The 19059-nt window shown below is 47.4% G+C and overlaps 1 pseudogene; it reads right to left on the bottom strand.

Annotated features, from left to right (window-relative positions):
• Nucleotides 1-17998: 17998 nt before the first annotated feature.
• LOC119349799 overlaps nt 17999-19059 on the bottom strand; it is a 22871-nt pseudogene continuing 21810 nt past the window's right edge.

The raw sequence follows: 19059 nt of genomic DNA, 5'->3' as shown, positions 1-19059 counted from the left end.
TCTGAAGTTAAGCGTGATTGGGTTGGAGTAGTGTGAGGATGGGTGACCTTTCGGGATGTTTGACCACCTAGTGCGATTTGACCTGAGATTAAGCATATTGACCCGAGATTAAGCCATAGTGACTTGAGATTAAGAAAAAAACGAAAAAAAATTGAATTTTTTTTTTAAAAAAATCTGAAAAAAATTGAAAAAAATTTGTTACTAATGGTGCACTCCTGTGTGGTGCGTCATTAGTATACCAGATACTAATGGTGCACCATCCCATTAGTATACCAGATACTAATGGCGCACCACAGGTGCGCCATTAGAAAAAAAAATCTAATGGCGTGGTGCTAGTGGCGCACGTGTAGTGCACCATTAGTAGCGAAAACAGGTGCGCCACTAGCAGCCCTTTTTCTAGTAGTGTAATATAGGATGACATGGAACTAGCTCCAATTCATCAATATAATGTAGGCATGTATTCCGAATATAGTCATACGTGCTTATGGAAATGAACTTGCATGACATTTTTTGTCCTATCCTCCCGTGGCAGCGGGGTCCTAATGGAAACTAAGGGATATTAAGGCCTCCTTTTAATACATCACCGGACCAAAGCATTAGCACTTACTGAATGCATGAACTCCTTAAACTACGGTCATCACCGGGAAGTGTCCCGGCTATTGTCACTCCGGGGTTGCCGGATCATAACACATAGTAGGTGACTATAACTTGCAAGATAGGATCAAGAACACAAATATATTCATGAAAACATAATAGGTTCAGATCTGAAATCATGCACTCGGCCCCTAGTGACAAGCATTAGGCATAGCAAAGTCATAGCAATATCAATCTTAGAACATAGTGGGTACTAGGGTTCAAACCTAACAAAACTAACTTGATTACATGTTAAATCTCATCCAACTCATCACCGTCCAGCAAGCCTACGATGGAATTAATCACGCACGGTGATGAGCATCATGAAATTGGTGATGGAGGATGGTTGATGATGACGATGGCGATAATTTCCCCTCTGCGGAGCCCGAAACGGACTCCAGATTTGCCCTCCCGAGGAAGAATAGGAGGTGGCAGCGGCTCCGTATCGTAGAACGCAATGAATACTTCTTTCTGATTTTTTTTCTCCTCGAACGTGAATATATGGAGTTGGAGTTGAGGTCGGTGGAGCCTAGTGGGACCCACAAGGCCAGAGGGCGCGCCCTCCACCCTTGTGGACAGGGTGTCGGTCCCATCTAGTTGATTCTTTCGCTAATATTTTTTATTAATTCCAAAAATAATCTCCATGAAGTTTCAGGTCATTCTGAGAACTTTTATTTTTGCACAAAAAATAACACCATGGCAGTTCTGCAGAGAACAGCATCAGTCCTGGTTAGTTCCATTCGAATCATGCAAATTAGAGTCCAAAACAAGGGCAAAAGAGTTTGGAAAAGTAGATACGATGGTGAAATATCATATAGCAGTAGCGCCTTTTCCTGCCACACGCTACTACTAATTAGCAGCAGCGCTTGCTTTTTTCCAGTCATATAGCAGTAGCGCCTTTTCCTGCCACGCGCTACTACTAATTAGCAGCAGCGCTTGCTTTTTTCCAGCGCTACTACTATTGTCCTACCTATAAGCATTTCCCTAGTAGTGTGCGAAGGCGACTTGGTCTTCGTGACGACGGTCGAAGTACATCGTCCATAGCGTGTGGCTGTCGGCGGTGTACCTCGGCTCATTTCGCTGCGCCCCCAACAGCGACGAATGGATACGGGCGATCTCCGCGCGTTGTTCAGCCCCGGTGGGCACCGAGACGCTGTCGGTGCTCTGCCTCGACGAGCCCAGCACCTGCATGTCTAGGGGCGCCAGGTAGTCGGCCTCGTAGAGGAGGCGCGCCTCGTCCTCGTGAAGATGGCGTCGACCGAAGCCATTCACCGCAGCGGTGTCGCCAGGGCAACGCTCGGCTATCGCTCGTCGGCGGGAAAAGAAGGGGAGAGTGGCTTCTGCGGCAAGCTCTATGGCGAGAGGAGGCGAGTTGTGGCGACTGTGGCATTCACCGGTGGGGTGGTCAGCTTTTATAGCCGAAGCGGGGCGGTGGGAACCTTCTCGCCGGTTGCCGCATAGCGGGAGTGAGCGGGACGCATGTCATGGCCCTTTCACTACGCCGCCTGTGTGGCATCAATGGGGGGCTGACCGGCGTGGCAGCCTTGGCATTGATTCCCACAGGAACCGAGGCAATGACGACGACAAAACGGCATGTCGTTGACTCGACGGGACCATTTCCGTTCGCGCCAAAATCAGTTTCCCCGGCGCCCCAGCGCGCGGGGTTCGGCCTGGGTCCGTCGCTGACAGTTTCAGCCCTAACCGGCAAAAAAGGGCTCCTGGGAACATGACTGGGCCGATTTTTGGACGTCGGCGCTAAAAAATGGCCTGAGGGCCTGTTGGGGACGCGGCTTGAGATGCTCTAACGGATCGGACCCGAAGGGAAGAACACCACAACCAGGCTCGCTACCTTAGGCAGGGGACCTAAGATCGGCCGATCGGAAAAACTCATGGCAGCCCAAGTCGCCAGACAAAGGACAAAACCCAAAAACGAGAGTGTAAATACTAGCTAGACCACGTTCCAAACCTGTTTTGTTGATTTGGAGCCCTTTGAGCCGAGTTATGGGAAAAGTATGTGACGCGTATCGCATGACAACCTATGTCTCATCTTTAGCGAGATGCAAGCCGAGCTCGCGTACATGAAGACGTTAGGGCGTGTTTGGTTGCCCGCATAAGGTCCAACTAGGCCTGTGCGGGAAGGCTTTGGCCTGTTTGGTAGCCCGCATACACTATTCGGCCTGCATCGTATGCTTCTTAAAGCACCTCTAGGCCTGTCTCACTAGAAACGCATGAATCGGCAGTTTCTCCAGGGCCAGGCCCGAGCGGTGCACGTGGGCGAGCGCGGCTGCACGCGCGCGGCCACGCTCGAGAAGCCGTGTTGCTTCCCGAAGCACCGACAGTTATTAGCCTCACCGCCCCTCACCGCTCCCTCTCCCCACTCTTCCCCACTCTCCCAACTCTCATCGGCGGCGGCGGATCGGAGCAGAGGAAGAAGACCATCGGACTCCATAACCGGCAGCGGCGGATCAGAGCAGAGGAATAAGACAACCAGACTCCATCAATGGCGGTAAGCACTTCTCTCTCTTCGACATGCACGCTTGATCCGATCCACGGTGATAGATTCGATCCACGACGGACGGGAATGGGGAATAGAGGTAGATAAGCATAGGGGTAATTCATACTAGTTCATAGCAGTTCATACGAGTTCATACATGCAAGATCAGAATGCAGAAGGTGGATTTTGGGATTGAGGGATAGGGGAATAGGGGGATAGGGGGTACACAACGGACACCGGCTGACCGCGGCGGCCGTCACCGGTGTGCGGAGCGGCTGGTCGACCCGCTGGCCTTCATCTTCTTCTTCATTGCCGTGCGGGCCGGCGGGTTGTCCTCGTCGTCCTCGGCGGAGTCGAGGTCGATCTGCCAGGTAGGACGGACTAGCTCCGGCGCCCTAGCTGGCATGTGCACCACCTCTTCTTCCTCCTCCTTAGGCTTGTTGGGGAATGTTGCAGAAAATTAAAAAAATTATACGCTTTCACCAAGATCAATCTATGAGTTCATCTAGCAACGAGAGAGAGGAGTGCATCTACATACCCTTGTAGATCGTGAGCGGAAGCGTTCAAGAGAACGGGGTTGAGGGAGTCGTACTTGTCGTGATCCAAATCACCGATGATCCTAGTGCCGAACGGACAGCACCTCCGCGTTCAACACACGTACGGTTGGGGAAGACGTCTCCTCCTTGATCTAGCAAGGGGGAACGAGAGGTTGATGAAGATCCAGCAGCACGACGGCGTGGTGGTGGATGCAGCAGCGATCTCGGCAGGGCTTCGCCAAGCTTCAACGAGAGGGAGAGGTGGTGCGTGGGGAGAGGGAGGCGCCAAGAGCATGGGTGCGGCTGCCCTCCCTTCCCCCTCTTTATATAGGCCCCCTAGGGGGGGCGCCAGCCCTAGGAGATCCAATCTCCAAGGGGGGCGGCGGCCAGGGGGGAAACTTGCCCCCCAAGCCAGGTGGAGGCGCCCCCACCCCTAGGGTTTCCAACCCTAGGTGCAGGGGGGCCCAAGGGGGGTGCACCAGCCCACCAGAGGCTGGTTCCCCTCCCACTTCAGCCCATGGGGCCCTCCGGGATAGGTGGCCCCACCCGGTGGACCCCCGGGACCCTTCCAGTAGTCCCGGTACAATACCGGTGATCCCTGAAACTTTCCCGATGGCCGAAACCTGACTTCCTATATATAATTCTTTACCTCCGGACCATTCCGGAACTCCTCGTGATGTCCGGGATCTCATCCGGGACTCCGAAAAACTTCCGAGTTACTGCATACTAATATCTCTACAACCCTAGCGTCACTGAACCTTAAGTGTGTAGACCCTACGGGTTCGGGAGACATGCAGACATGACCGTGACGCCTCTCCGGTCAATAACCAACAGCGGGATCTGGATACCCATGTTGGCACCCACATGCTCCTCGATGATCTCATTGGATGAACCACGATGTCGAGGATTCAATCAATCCTATATACAATTCCCTTTGTCAATCGGTACGTTACTTGCCCGAGATTCGATCGTCGGTATCCCAATACCTCGTTTAATCTCGTTACCGGCAAGTCACTTTAGTCGTACCATAATGCATGATCCCGTGACCAGACACTTGGTCACATTGAGCTCATTATGATGATGCATTACGAAGTGGGCCCAGAGATACCTCTCCGTCATACGGAGTGACAAATCCCAGTCTCGATTCGTGCCAACCCAATAGACACTTTCGGAGATACCCGTAGTGCACCTTTATAGTCACCCAGTTACGTTGTGACGTTTGGCACACCCAAAGCACTCCTACGGTATCCGGGAGTTACACAATCTCATGGTCTAAGGAAATGATACTTGACATTTGGAAAAGCTCTAGCAAAACGAACTACACGATCTTTGTGCTACGCTTAGGATTGGGTCTTGTCCATCACATCATTCTCCTAATGATGTGATCCCATTATCAATGACATCCAATATCCATAGTCAGGAAACCATGACTATCTATTGATCAACGAGCTAGTCAACTAGAGGCTCGCTAGGGACATGTTGTGTTCTATGTATTCACACGTGTATTACGATTTCCGTATGACACAATTATAGCATGAATAATAGACAATTCTCATGAACAAAGAAATATAATAATAACCATTTTATTATTGCCTCTAGGGCATATTTCCAACAATCTCCCACTTGCACTAGAGTCAATAATCTAGTTACATTGCGATGAATCGAACACCCATAGAGTTCTGGTGTTGATCATGTTTTGCTCTAGGGAGAGGTTTAGTCAATGGATCTGCTACATTCAGGTCCGTGTGTACTTTACAAATATCTATGTCTCCATCTTGAACATTTTCATGAATGGAGTTGAAGCGACGCTTGATGTGCCTGGTCTTCTTGTGAAACCTGGGCTCCTAGGCAAGTGCAATAGCTCCAGTGTTGTCACAGAAGAGTGTGATCGGCCCCGACGCATTGGGTATGACTCCTAGGTTGGTGATGAACTCCTTCACCCAGATTGCTTTATGCGCTGCCTCCGAGGCTGCCATGTACTCTTCTTCACATGTAGATCCCGCCACGACGCTTTGCTTGCAACTACACCAGATTACTGCCCCACCATTCAAAATATACACGTATCCGGTTTGTGACTTAGAGTCATCCAGATCTGTGTCGAAGCTAGCGTCGATGTAACCCTTTACGACGAGCTCTTTGTCACCTCCATAAGCGAGAAACATATCCTTAGTCCTTTTCAGGTACTTTAGGATGTTCTTGACCGTTGTCCAGTGTTCCATGTCGGGATTACTTTGGTACCTTCCTACCAAACTTACAGCAAGGTTTACATCAGGTCTAGTACACAGCATGGCATACATAATAGACCCTATAGCTGAGGCATAGGGGATGACACTCATCTTTTCTCTGTCTTCTGCCATGGTCGGGCATTGAGCTGAGCTCAATTTCACACCTTGCAACACAGGCAAGAACCCCTTCTTAGACTGATCCATATTGAACTTCTTCAATATCTTATCAAGGTATGTGCTTTCTGAAAGACCTATGAGGCGTCTCGATCTATCCCTATAGATCTTGATGCCTAGTATGTAAGCAGCTTCTCCAAGGTCCTTCATTGAAAAACACTTATTCAAGTAGGCCTTAATGCTGTCCAAAAGTTCTATATCATTTCCCATCAAAAGTATGTCATCTACATATAATATGACAAATGCTACAGAGCTCCCACTCACTTTCTTGTAAATGCACGCTTCTCCATAAGTCTGCATAAACCCAAATGCTTTGATCATCTCATCAAAGCGAATGTTCCAACTCCGAGATGCTTGCACCTGCCCATAAATGGATCGCTGGAGTTTGCATACCTTGTTAGCATTCTCAGGGTCGACAAAACCTTTCGGCTGCATCATATACAGCTCTTCCTTAAGATGGCCATTAAGGAATGCTGTTTTGACGTCCATTTGCCATATCTCATAATCATAGTATGCGGAAATTGCTAACATGATTCAGACGGACTTTAGCTTCGCTACGGGAGAGAATGTCTCATCGTAGTCAACCCCTTGAACTTGTCGATAACCCTTAGCGACAAGTCGACCTTTATAGATGGTAACATTACCATCCGCGTCCGTCTTCTTCTTAAAGATCCATTTGTTTTCTATCACTCACCGATCATCAGGCAAGTCTGTCAAAGTCCATACTTCATTTTCATACATGGATCCTATCTCGCATTGCATGGCTTCAAGCCATTTGTTGGAATCTGGGCCCCCCATCGCTTCTTCATAGTTCGAAGGTTCACGTTGTCTAACAACATGATTTCCAGGACAGGGTTGCCATACCACTCTGGTGTGGAACGTGTCCTCGTGGACCTACGAAGTTCAGTAGTAACTTGATCCGAAGTACCTTGATCATCATCATTAACTTCCTCTTTAGTTGGTGCAGGCACAACAGGAACATCTTCCTGAGCTGCGCTACTTACCGGTTCAAGAGGTAGTACTTCATCTAGTTCCACTTTCCTCCCACTTACTTAGTGTATCCAATGGTTTCCTTAGTGTATCCTATGAAGACGCATTTTTTCGACTTGGGTTCGAGCTTTTCAGGTTGAAGTTTCTTGACATAAGCATCGCATCCCCAAACTTTTAGAAACGACAGCTTAGGTTTCTTCCCAAACCATAATTCATACGGTGTCGTCTCAATGGATTTAGACGGTGCCCTATTTAAAGTGAATGTAGCTGTCTCTAGAGCGTATCCCCAAAAAGATAGCGGTAAATCGGTAAGAGACATCATAGATCGCACCATATCCAATAAAGAGCGATTACGACGTTCGGACACACCGTTATGCTGAGGTGTTCCAGGCGGCGTGAGTTGTGAAACGATTCCACATTTCCTTAAGTGCGTACCAAATTCGTGACTTAAATATTCTCCTCCACGATCTGATCGTAAGAACTTTATCTTTCGGTCACGTTGATTCTCTACCTCATTCTGAAATTCCTTAAACTTTTCAAAGGTCTCAGACTTGTGTTTCATCAAGTAGACATACCCATATCTACTCAAGTCGTCAGTGAGACTGAGAACATAACGATATCCTCCGCGAGCCTCAACGCTCATTGGACCGCACACATCAGTATGTATGATTTCCAATAAGTTGGTTGCTCGCTCCATTGTTTCAGAGAACGGAGTCTTGGTCATTTTTCCCATGAGGCATGGTTCGCATGTGTCAAATGATTCATAATCGAGAGACTCTAAAAGTCCATCAGCATGGAGCTTCTTCATGCACTTGACACCAATGTGACCAAGGCGGCAGTGCCACAAGTATGTGGGACTATCGTTATCAACTTTACATCTTTTGGTATTCACACTATGAATATGTGTAACATCACGTTCGAGATTCATTAAGAATAAACCATTGACCATCGGGGCATGCCCATAAAACATATCTCTCATATAAATAGAACAACCATTATTCTCGGATTTAAATGAGTAGCCATCTCATATTAAACAAGATCCAGATACAATGTTCATGCTCAAAGCTGGCACTAAATAACAATTATTGAGGTTTAAAACTAATCCCGTAGGTAAATGTAGAGGTAGCGAGCCGACGGCGATCACATCGACCTTGGAACCATTCCCGACGCGCATCGTCACCTCGTCCTTCGCCAGTCTCCGCTTATTCCGCAGCTCCTGCTTTGAGTTACAAATATGAGCAACCGCACCGGTATCAAATACCCAGGAGCTACTACGAGTAGTCGTAAGGTACACATCAATTACATGTATATCACATATACCTTTGGTGTTGCCGGCCTTCTTGTCCGCTAAGTATTTGGGGCAGTTCCGCTTCCAGTGTCCGCTTCCCTGGCAATAAAAGCACTCAGTCTCAGGCTTGGGTCCATTCTTTGGCTTCTTCCTGGCAACTGGCTTACCGGGCGTGGCAATTCCCTTGCCGTCCTTCTTGAAGTTCTTCTTACCCTTGCCTTTCTTGAACTTAGTGGTTTTATTCACCATCAACACTTGATGTTCCTTCTTGATCTCTACCCCCGCTGATTTCAGCATTGAATATACCTCAGGAATGGTCTTTTCCATCCCCTGCATATTGAAGTTCATCACAAAGCTCTTGTAGCTCGGTGGAAGCGACTGAAGGATTCTGTCAATAACCGCGTCATCCGGGAGATTAACTCCCAGCTGAGTCAAGCGGTTGTGCAACCCAGACATTTTGAGTATGTGCTCACTGACAGAACTATTTTCCTCTATCTTACAACTGAAGAACTTGTTGGAGACTTCATATCTCTCGATCCGGGCATGAGCTTGGAAAACCATTTTCAGCTCTTCGAACATCTCATATGCACCGTGTTGCTCAAATGCTTTTGGAGCCCCGGTTCTAAGCTGTAAATCATGTCGCACTGAACGAGGGAGTAATCATCAGCACGAGACTGCCAAGCGTTCATAACGTCTTGGTTCTCTGGGATGGGTGCTTCACCTAGCGGTGCTTCTAAGACATAATCTTTCTTTGCAGCTATGAGGGTGATCCTCAGGTTCCGAACCCAGTCCGTGTAGTTTCTGCCATCATCTTTTAGCTTGGTTTTCTCTAGGAATGCATTGAAGTTGAGGTGGACATGAGCGTTGGGCATTTGATCTACAAGACATTTCGTAAAGATTTTAGACTAAGTTCGTGATAATTAAGTTCATCTAATCAAATTATTTAATGAACTCCCACTCATACAGACATCCCTCTAGTCATCTAAGTGAAACATGATCCGAGTCAACTAGGTCGTGTCCGATCATCACGTGAGACGGACTAGTCAACATCGGTGAACAACTTCATGTTGATCGTATCTTATATACGACTCATGCTCGACCTTTCGGCCTTCCGTGTTCCGAGGCCATGTCTGTACATGCTAGGCTCGTCAAGTCAACCTAAGTGTATTGCGTGTGTAAATCTGGCTTACACCCGTTGTATTCGAATGTTAGGATCTATCACACCCGATCATCACGTGGTGCTTCGAAACAATGAACCTTCGCAATGGTGCACATTTAGGGGGAACACTTTCTTGAAATTATTATGAGGGATCATCTTATTTACTACCGTTGTTCTAAGTAAACAAGATGCAAAAAAACATGATAAACATCACATGCAATCAAATAGTGACATGATATGGCCAATATCATATAGCTCCTTTGATCTCCATCTTCGGGGCTCCATGATCATCTTCGTCACCGGCATGACACCATGATCTCCATCATCATGGTCTCCATCATCGTGTCTCCATGAAGTTGCTCTCCAACTATTACTTCTACTACTATGGCAAACGATTTAGCAATAAAGAAAAGTAATTACATGGCGTTGAATCATTGACACGCGGGTCATACAATAATTAAGACAACTCTTATGGCTCCTGCCGGTTGCCATACTCATCGACATGCAAGTCCTGATTCCTATTACAAGAACATGATCTCATACATCACATATATATCATTCATCACAACTTTTGGCCATATCACATCACAGGGCACATGCTGCAAAAACAAGTTAGACATCCTCTAATTGTTGTTGCATGTTTTTATGTGGCTGCAATAGGGTTCTAGCAAGAACGTTTTCTTACTTACGTAAAAGCCACAACGTGATATGCCAACTTCTATTTACCCTTCATAAGGACCCTTTTCATCGAATCCGCTCCAACTAAAGTGGGAGAGACAGACACCCGCTAGCCACCTTATGCAACTAGTGCATATCAGTCGGTGGAACATGTCTCATGTAAGCGTACGTGTAAGGTCATTCCGGCCCGCTTCATCCCACGATACCGCTAAAGCAAAATAAGACTAGTAGTGGCAAGAAAGTTGAAAACATCTACACCCACAACAAATTGTGTTCTACTCGTGCAAAGAGAACTACGCATAGACCTAGCTCTGATACCACTGTTGGGGAACGTTGCAGAAAATAAAAAAATTCTATGCTTTCACCAAGATCAATCTATGAGTTCATCTAGCAATGAGAGAGAGGAGTGCATCTACATACCCTTGTGCTCGTCGTGATCCAAATCACCAATGATCCTAGTGCTGAACGGACAGCACTTCCGCATTCAACACACGTATGGTTGGGGAAGACGTCTCCTCCTTCTTGATCCAGCAAGGGGGAAGGAGAGGTTGATGAAGATCCAGCAGCACGACGGCGTGGTGGTGGGTGCAGCAGCGATCTTGGCAGGGCTTCGCCAAGCTTCAGTGAGAGGGAGAGGTGGTGCGTGGGGAGAGGGAGGCGCCAAGAGCATGGGTGCGGCTGCCCTCCCTCCCCCCTCTTTATATAGGCCCCCTAGGGGGGTGGCCCTAGGAGATCCAATCTCCAAGGGGGGCGGCGGCCAGGGGGGAAACTTGCCCCCCAAGCCAAGTGGAGGCGCCCCCACCCCTAGCGTTTCCAACCCTAGGCGCAGGGGGGGCCAAGGGGGGGTGCACCAGCCCACCAGGGGCTGGTTCCCCACCAACTTCAGCCCATGGGGCCCTCCGGGATAGGTGGCCCCACCCGGTGGACCCCCGGGACCCTTCCGATGGTCCCGGTACAAAACCGGTGACCCCCGAAACTTTCCCGATGGCCGAAACCTGACTTCCTATATATATTTCTTTACCTCCGGACCATTCCGGAACTCCTCGTGACGTCCGGGATCTCATCCAGACTCCGAACAACTTTCGGGTTACTGCATACTAATATCTCTATAACCCTAGCGTCACCGAACCTTAAGTGTGTAGACCCTACGGGTTCGGGAGACATGCAAACATGACCGAGACGCCTCTCCGGTCAATAACCAACAGCGGGACCTGGATACCCATGTTGGCTCCCACATGCTCCTCGATGATCTCATCGGATGAACCATGATGTCTAGAATTCAATCAATCCTGTATACAATTCCCTTTGTCAATCGGTATGTTACTTGCCCGAGATTCGATCGTCGGTATCCCAATACCTCGTTTAATCTCGTTACCGGCAAGTCACTTTAGTCGTACCGTAATGCATGATCCTGTGACCAGACACTTGGTCACATTGAGCTCATTATGATGATGCATTATGGAGTGGGCCCAGAGATACCTCTCCGTCATACGGAGTGACAAATCCCAGTCTCGATTTGTGCCAACCCAACAGACACTTTCGGAGATACCCGTAGTGCACCTTTATAGTCACCCAGTTACGTTGTGACGTTTGGCACACCCAAAGCACTCCTACGGTATCCGGGAGTTGCACAATCTCATGGTCTAAGGAAATGATACTTGACATTTGGAAAAGCTCTAGCAAAACGAACTACACGATCTTTGTGCTACGCTTAGGATTGGGTCTTGTCCATCACATCATTCTCCTAATGATGTGATCCCGTTATCAATGACATCCAATGTCCATAGTCAGGAAACCATGACTATATGTTGATCAACGAGCTTGTCAACTAGAGGCTCGCTAGGGACATGTTGTGGTCTATGTATTCACGCGTGCATTACGATTTCCGGATAACACAATTATAGCATGAATAATAGACAATTATCATGAACATAGAAATATAATAATAACCATTTTATTATTGCCTCTAGGGCATATTTCCAACAAGGCTCCCCACCGATGACCGCCGGCAGCGCGATAGCCGTCTCCCAGTACACTGCGGCACGGCGGTCATTAGGAGCCCAGTAGGTCTTGTACTTGCACCACTTCTTCCTCTGTTTAGGGTCGTCGGAGACGGCCTGATTCATGGCCCAGCGAATGATGTCATCTGCCATCGCACCCTTCCCTGGGTCAGGAATCAGGGTCTTCAACTCTTCTTTAGTGGCCTTCATGACCACGGCATTAGATTCATTCTGCATGTTCAGCATGGAGCCGAAGTTCGAGCACACCTTCATGGTGTTCTCGAACTTGGTGCGGTCACCAGCCGACCACCCGAGGAAGAAGGACCTCCAGCCAATACCCCAAGGGAAGGGATTGGCATTGGAGCTGGAGCTAGAGCTCATGGTGATGGGGAGGAGGAGAAGAGTTACTGTGAGAGAAGAGAGGGGGTGGGTAAGTAGTGGTGGGCAGGGTGAGTAAATATAGGAGGGATGGAGAGGAGCAGAAGAGTGACAGTCATGCCGTTTTAACTACAAGCTCTTGAATTAGCCATGAACTCTGTGCAGTGCCTGACTCCATGAATTGTGTGCAGATCAAGGATAGCAATGGGATGGGCACGGAGGTGCTCTCAGCCGTTGACAACAAGGGCAAGCAGCCCCTTCACCCAATGCCCGACGAGGTTGAGCTACCACCCACTACCAAGGAAGAGCCGAAGACGCCTAAGGGTGGCGACGACGAGGGCATGGAGGAGCCCTCCATCAACAAGTGCCACAACTATGGCCACTACCATCAGGAGGATGGCCCAACTCACTTCTCCAAGGTCATCCTTGCACCAAAGCTTGAGTGCACCCCCATGCCCCTGGACTTCACCAAGCACTTTGTCGTGGTGCCGACGGAGTTCAAGCTCAGGAACAACACCGACTGCTCCTGGAAGGTGATGGTCAAGCTGATGAATGGCAGGGTGACCCTGGATCAGGGTTGGGCCACCTACACAGCCGTTCATCAGATCAAGATCGACTACATGGTGACGTTCAAGCTCCTCAGTCCCGACACCCTCAAGGTCATCATCTTCGACGATGATGGCATTGAGGTCGTCAACAAGTGTGGGAAGCACGACGAAGCCTTCGCCGCCAAGGAGTAGGGTCGGGCCACCTCTTTCGAGCATACTATCGAGCCTGCTTTGAACATGTTTATTGTTTATGCGTGGAACTGTTATGAACTGTGGTACTGCTTATATCTGAATTATGCTAGTTGATGCTCTGTTTACACTCTGTTGTGCTTATGATCTGTGCTGCCGAAGTATGGTGGTAACCTCACCAACTAGCCAAAGAGGTTACCACACATCAGGCCTTGCATACAACCAAACACCATGTCTTGGGTTCGTGCACTAACATGCAGGCAACCAAACACCAGGCAGTGTGGTTTAGTCCATGCAGGTAAGAAGACATGCAGGCAACCAAACAACATGCATATGGTGCATTTGAGACTGCATTTGCATAGCCAGGTTGGGTGGAGAAGTGTATGTAATGCGGGTACTGTAGCGCACGGCAACCAAACACGCCCTTAGTGGACCGGCAGAGCCATGTGGTTTCATCACGGTGACTTCATGAATGTGTTCTTTCTTTCTTTTTCACCTTTGTTTATATTTGAAAAGTGCTACTACCTCCGTCCCGGTGTATAAGTTATTCGCGTAGTTCTAGGTCGATAATTTAACTATCTAAATATGTATTATATGTGACAAAAAATATATATTTAAAAACTACATCCGTGTGGAAATCTAGTGGTATACTTTTCATGACATATAACACATATTTAATTTCTTAAATCGATGACCTAGAACTACGCGAATGACTTATACACCCGGACGGAGGGAGTACCTCCTTTCCAGTGTATAAGGTTTGCATGGATATCTAGGTTGACAACACCAACGTAATACAAGTTATATACTTATATATCACCAAAAATATCATTAGAAATTTCAAATCGTATGCCTTCTAACCGTATAATTTTTATACTGTACAACTCAACATACGTCGGTCAAACTATGGATCTAGAGATACGCGCAAGACTTACAAACCAGAAAGGAGGTAGTACTATATACATATTTTGAAAAGATAATTTAGTTAATATTTTTTTTAAATGCTCATCGCGCATATAAACAAAATGATCATGCAGTTTAAAAAATGTCTCCTCAACTTTTAGAAAATGTTTGTGCCATTAAAAAATGTATGTGACACTTTAAAAATGTCCACACATTTCATAAAAATCTATGTGTCATTCTTGGAACAAAATATACAATATTGAAAAATGTTCACACATTTCAAAAAATGTGTGTCACATTTGATAAAATATATATCCACATAGTTTAGAACAAAATGTTTCTTATCATTCCGGAAAATGTTTCAACTTGTTCAACAACCATGGGTGCAGAATAAATTATTCTTCATCTGAGGTAATCTTACAACACTTTTATATATAAATTACATTTGTGATATAAATATTTACATTTATATTGATTCGGTACGTAAAATTTGACATAAGAAAACAAAAGCATAGGTCATAAGTCTAGAAAAAATGTATTTTATGCATATTTTACTCTATGTTTGTATGTTCGCAATTTTATGTAACATAAAATATTTTTTATGATGATTATATATTTTCTTACGTTCCTTTTTTACATTTGAAATAAGACAAAATTTATGGAGCGTAAAATTACAGTGCATTGATGTTAAACTGGAGGGGGTGAAGAATAATTATTCCTCGCCCGGTGCGACAAATATAATACATACATATATATGTTTTACATGTATACAAAAAGTGTACAAAGTGTAAGGAAAAACTAGACACCAAAATACATATTTGAAAAATGTTAAATGAATAAAAATGTCCCTGGTGTACGAATAATATCCAATGTGTGTGCATAAATTAGACATGTGTTGCAAAAAAAAGATAAAAAAACAGAGAAACACTTGAAAGCCAAAGAAAAAATATAAAGAAAGAGGAAAAAGGAAAACCATAAGAAGAAAAAAAGGAGAAAAACCCAAGAAAGCCGATGCAAAACAGTGAACAAAAACTGCAGGAAAAAAACTCGCTCATAGCTACAGTATTGGGCCCATCTAGTACTACTGCACTATAGGCGAGACCAATTAGTGCTCGTAACGAGCGAGAAATAGCATCTGCAGAGAGAAACTAGTTAACCACACTCCTTCGAGAGCCTCGCAACGATCAGCGTCACTTGACGCGCTCTCAGCCATTCACCACGTGTCACGCTCTGGGCACTACCTCTGGATTTTTTTATTTTTCCGCACGCGTTTTTGGCTTTTCAAACGGTTTTCCCCGGGTTTTTTCGACGTTCTGGTTTTCCACCGGTCTTTTTTAGCTTTTCGATCAAAAAAATTTACTTTTGCACGAAAAAACACGTTTTTTTCCTTTCGCGAGAGTCACGGTTTTGCTTCCCCGGGAGGCACGGTTTTGCTTTCGCGAGAGTCACGACAATGCCTCTCAAAAACGGGAAAAAACGCGTTTTCTGCCTTTTTTCTTTCGCGAGAGTCAGGGTTTTGCTTTCGCGAGAGGCACGGGTATGCTTTCACGAGAGTCGCGGTCGTGTCTCGGAAACGGAAAAAAACGTGTTTCCTATTTTATTTTCTTTCACGAGACTCAAGGTTTTGCTTCCGTGAGAGGCACGGTTGTGCTTTAGCGAGAGTCACGGCCATGCCTCTCGGAAACGGGAAAAAACAGGTTTTCTGTTTTTTTTGCGAGCCTCTCGGAAACGAAAAAAATATGTTTTCTGTTTTTTTTCCTTTCGCGAGAGTCACAGTTTAGATTTCGCGAGAGTCACGGTTTTGCTTTCGCGAGAGTCACAGCCGTGCCTCTCGGAAACGAAAAAATGTGTTTTCATTTTTTTCGTGAGAGTCACGGTTTTGCTTCCGCGAGAGGCACGTGTGTGCTTTCACGAGAGTCGCAGTCGTGCCTCTCGGAAACGGAAAAAACGTGTTTTCTATTTTTTTTCTTTTGCGAGAGTCAAGGTTTTGCTTCCATGAGAGGCACGGTTGTGCTGTAGTGAGAGTCATAACCATGCGTCTCGGAAATGGAAAAAAAGCGCTTTCTGTTTTTTCTCTTTCGCGAGAGTCACGGTTTTTGCTTCCGCGAGAGTCACGGCCGTGCCTCTCGGAAACGAAAAAAATGCGTTTTCTATTTTTTTTTCTTTTACGAGAGTCACGGTTTTGCTTCCGTGAGAGGCACGGTTGTGCTTTCGCGAGAGTCACGGCCGTGCCTCTCGGAAATGAAAAAAAACGTGTTTTCTTTTTTTTCGCGAGAGTCACGGTTTTGCTTCCGTGAGAGGCACGGTTGTGCTTTCGCTAGAGTCACGGTTGTGCCTCCTTGGAAACGGAAAAAAACGCGTTTTCTCTTCTTTTTTTTCCTTCCGCAAGACTTACAGTTTTGTTTCTGCGAGAGACACGGTTGTGATGTCGTGAGAGGCACGAGCGTGCCTTTTTCTGAGAGGGAAAAAACACGTGCTCCCGGTTCGTTTTTTTTGTCATCTTTTTTTCATGAGAAAAAAGTTCGTCAAAAACTATAGCATGGGATCTAGTTTTGAAGATATCGGCGCGAGGGATCCAACGATGAAAGCGGTTCAAGATTTGGACGCACCGTTTGAAAGATAAAATATTTTAAGTAAACAGATTTACGAAAAAAAGAAAAACTTCCAGATTGCGACAAGTGGCGCGCTGCGTGTACACCACTTGTCGCAACTTAAGAAGTTGAAGTGATCTTTGCAAGTACTCCTCAATTAGTAATTTCGGCATTTGCACGCATAGCAGGCCGAGCAAGGTCTCCTTTTGTTTTGAGCCGGGTCGGCCCGCGCGCGCTTGATCTGGATGAAATTCGGTGGCCGGGCGACGACGGGGAGGGTGCGCGGAATGGTGAGGCTGCCGTTTCTCTGTGTGTGCTTGCTTCAACCACTGGATTTCGTGTATTTAGCACTTAGAGCAACTCCAACGGGCCGACCCAAACGGACGGCGATTTCATCCGTTTTTTGTCCGTTTGGATCGGCCAGACGGACACGGACGTCCGCTTCCGCGTTTGGGTCGGCGTATGTGCCCAACACTCGGCCGACCCATTTTGACGGCGCCGACAAAAAAAGTGCATGCATATTTTAAATGAAAACAACTTAATTAAACATTAAAGCCGGCCAGAAAGGCCGGTGAGAGTCCACGCGTCCACATTAATATTAAAAAGAAACTAAAAACAACCTAACTACGAGGCGGCGCGCTGCCCAGCGCGTCCTAGGCGTCGTCGTCGTCCTCAGGGTCGGTGAGGTCGATGAGCGTCGGCGCAGGGCCGGCCCAGGGGAACGCCGTGGCCCATGCGGCGGCGATGTAGGCCGGGGGCAGCTGTTCCAGCAGGGGCAGTGCCGGCGCGGGGGGCTGTGCCGCCGCTTGTGCAGCCGCGGCCTGGCGCGTCTCCTCCTCAGCCTCGCGCGCCTCCTCCTCGAGGTCGCGCTCGAGCATCTCCTCATACTCGCCGCGACGCTGCTCCTCGGCCAGCCGTCGCTGGCGCCAGTGCTCGAGGTACGCCGCCTCCTGCGCCGAGGTCGTCCCCATCCAAACCGGTCGGCTTAAAAACGAACGACTGCCGTCGCTGACGCGTGGGCCCGGGGTCATAAATTAACTGTGAGCCAATTAGAAGAAGAGAAGAAGGCGATCGATGGAAGCAAAGGTACAAATAGAACAAGGCAGAGGAAGCAGAGGAATTAGCAGAGGAATTTTGATAAAGCAGAAGTAATTTGGGAGATGCAAATATTCCAGTAGTATATCCTGTCCCAGTACGTAATCAAGTCCCTGGCACTCTTGAAAGCACAAAAGACTGATAGATGGAGGAAGAACGAAAAGCTCTGCTAAGCTTCAACGGCATAATATATCTAGTGATCCTAGATTTGGCAGGAATTGACCCCTTACTCAAGTACTGCCACACAAAGAAGAATGATGAAAACAAACGACTATACTGCTAGAACAAGGCCTCACACTGAATGAAGAGGGCAACTATCAGTTATATTGATCATCTGTATGTGCCATAGCAATCCTGCAAGGGATTCACGCATTCAGCCAAACAAAGACTTATTGTTATAGCCTACAGAACTCATATAATCCAACATGCAAAATTAATTCCACAAACATACATAATAGGCTTATCTCTATTCAGTTCCTGTGTGGCCGGCAAAGTCCAGGAATAGCATACTTCCAAGATTTGGGTTCCCATAGTTGAGGCACTGTACATGAAAAACGATGTCAAAACATCTTTGTAGAAATTAACTGCATCCAAATAAAATTACAGAACAGTACAAATAAATAATAATGGGATAGACTAACATGTGTACACGGTCACTACACAAGAGAACATGCTTCCATCTCCAAGTCAGAATGGCTACCTTAGTCTTTTCTTTTACTAGGACACTTCTGCTTCGGTACACCCCCCCTTAAATACATCAAGGGCTGAGATTCACCCATACCCCTTCGCTGCCAGGGGCACGATCGTCATAAGTAAAAAAAATTGTCCCCGCGCGTCGGCGGCGATACCCCCGTGCGCCCGTGTATACGCGGCTGCGGGACGAGCCGAGCCGCTTGGCAATCGTGAGGGCGCGAGCCGAGCCGAGCAGTTGGCAGCCGTGAGGGCGTGTTTTTTTAAAAAAAAGTCGGCACGGACGGCCGTGCCGTCGTGCATTAACTGGTTTGCAGTTTTGGCGGCGCGTATGCAGGCGCCGACTGCTCTCGGCAGATCTCGTGCCGCCCGCGCCCTCCACTGCCGCGCGTGCGGGCGACCGGGCGCCTGCCGCCAGCATGGTAGCCTCGTAGTCCGCGCCGTCCACTGCCGCGCGTGCGGGCGACCGGGCGCCTGCCGCCAGCATG

Source organism: Triticum dicoccoides, chromosome 1B, assembly GCF_002162155.2.
Source record: "Triticum dicoccoides isolate Atlit2015 ecotype Zavitan chromosome 1B, WEW_v2.0, whole genome shotgun sequence".
Classification (NCBI taxonomy): domain Eukaryota; kingdom Viridiplantae; phylum Streptophyta; class Magnoliopsida; order Poales; family Poaceae; genus Triticum; species Triticum dicoccoides.
Note: the sequence above shows the minus strand (reverse complement) of the source record. Positions and strands in the feature narration are given on the sequence as shown.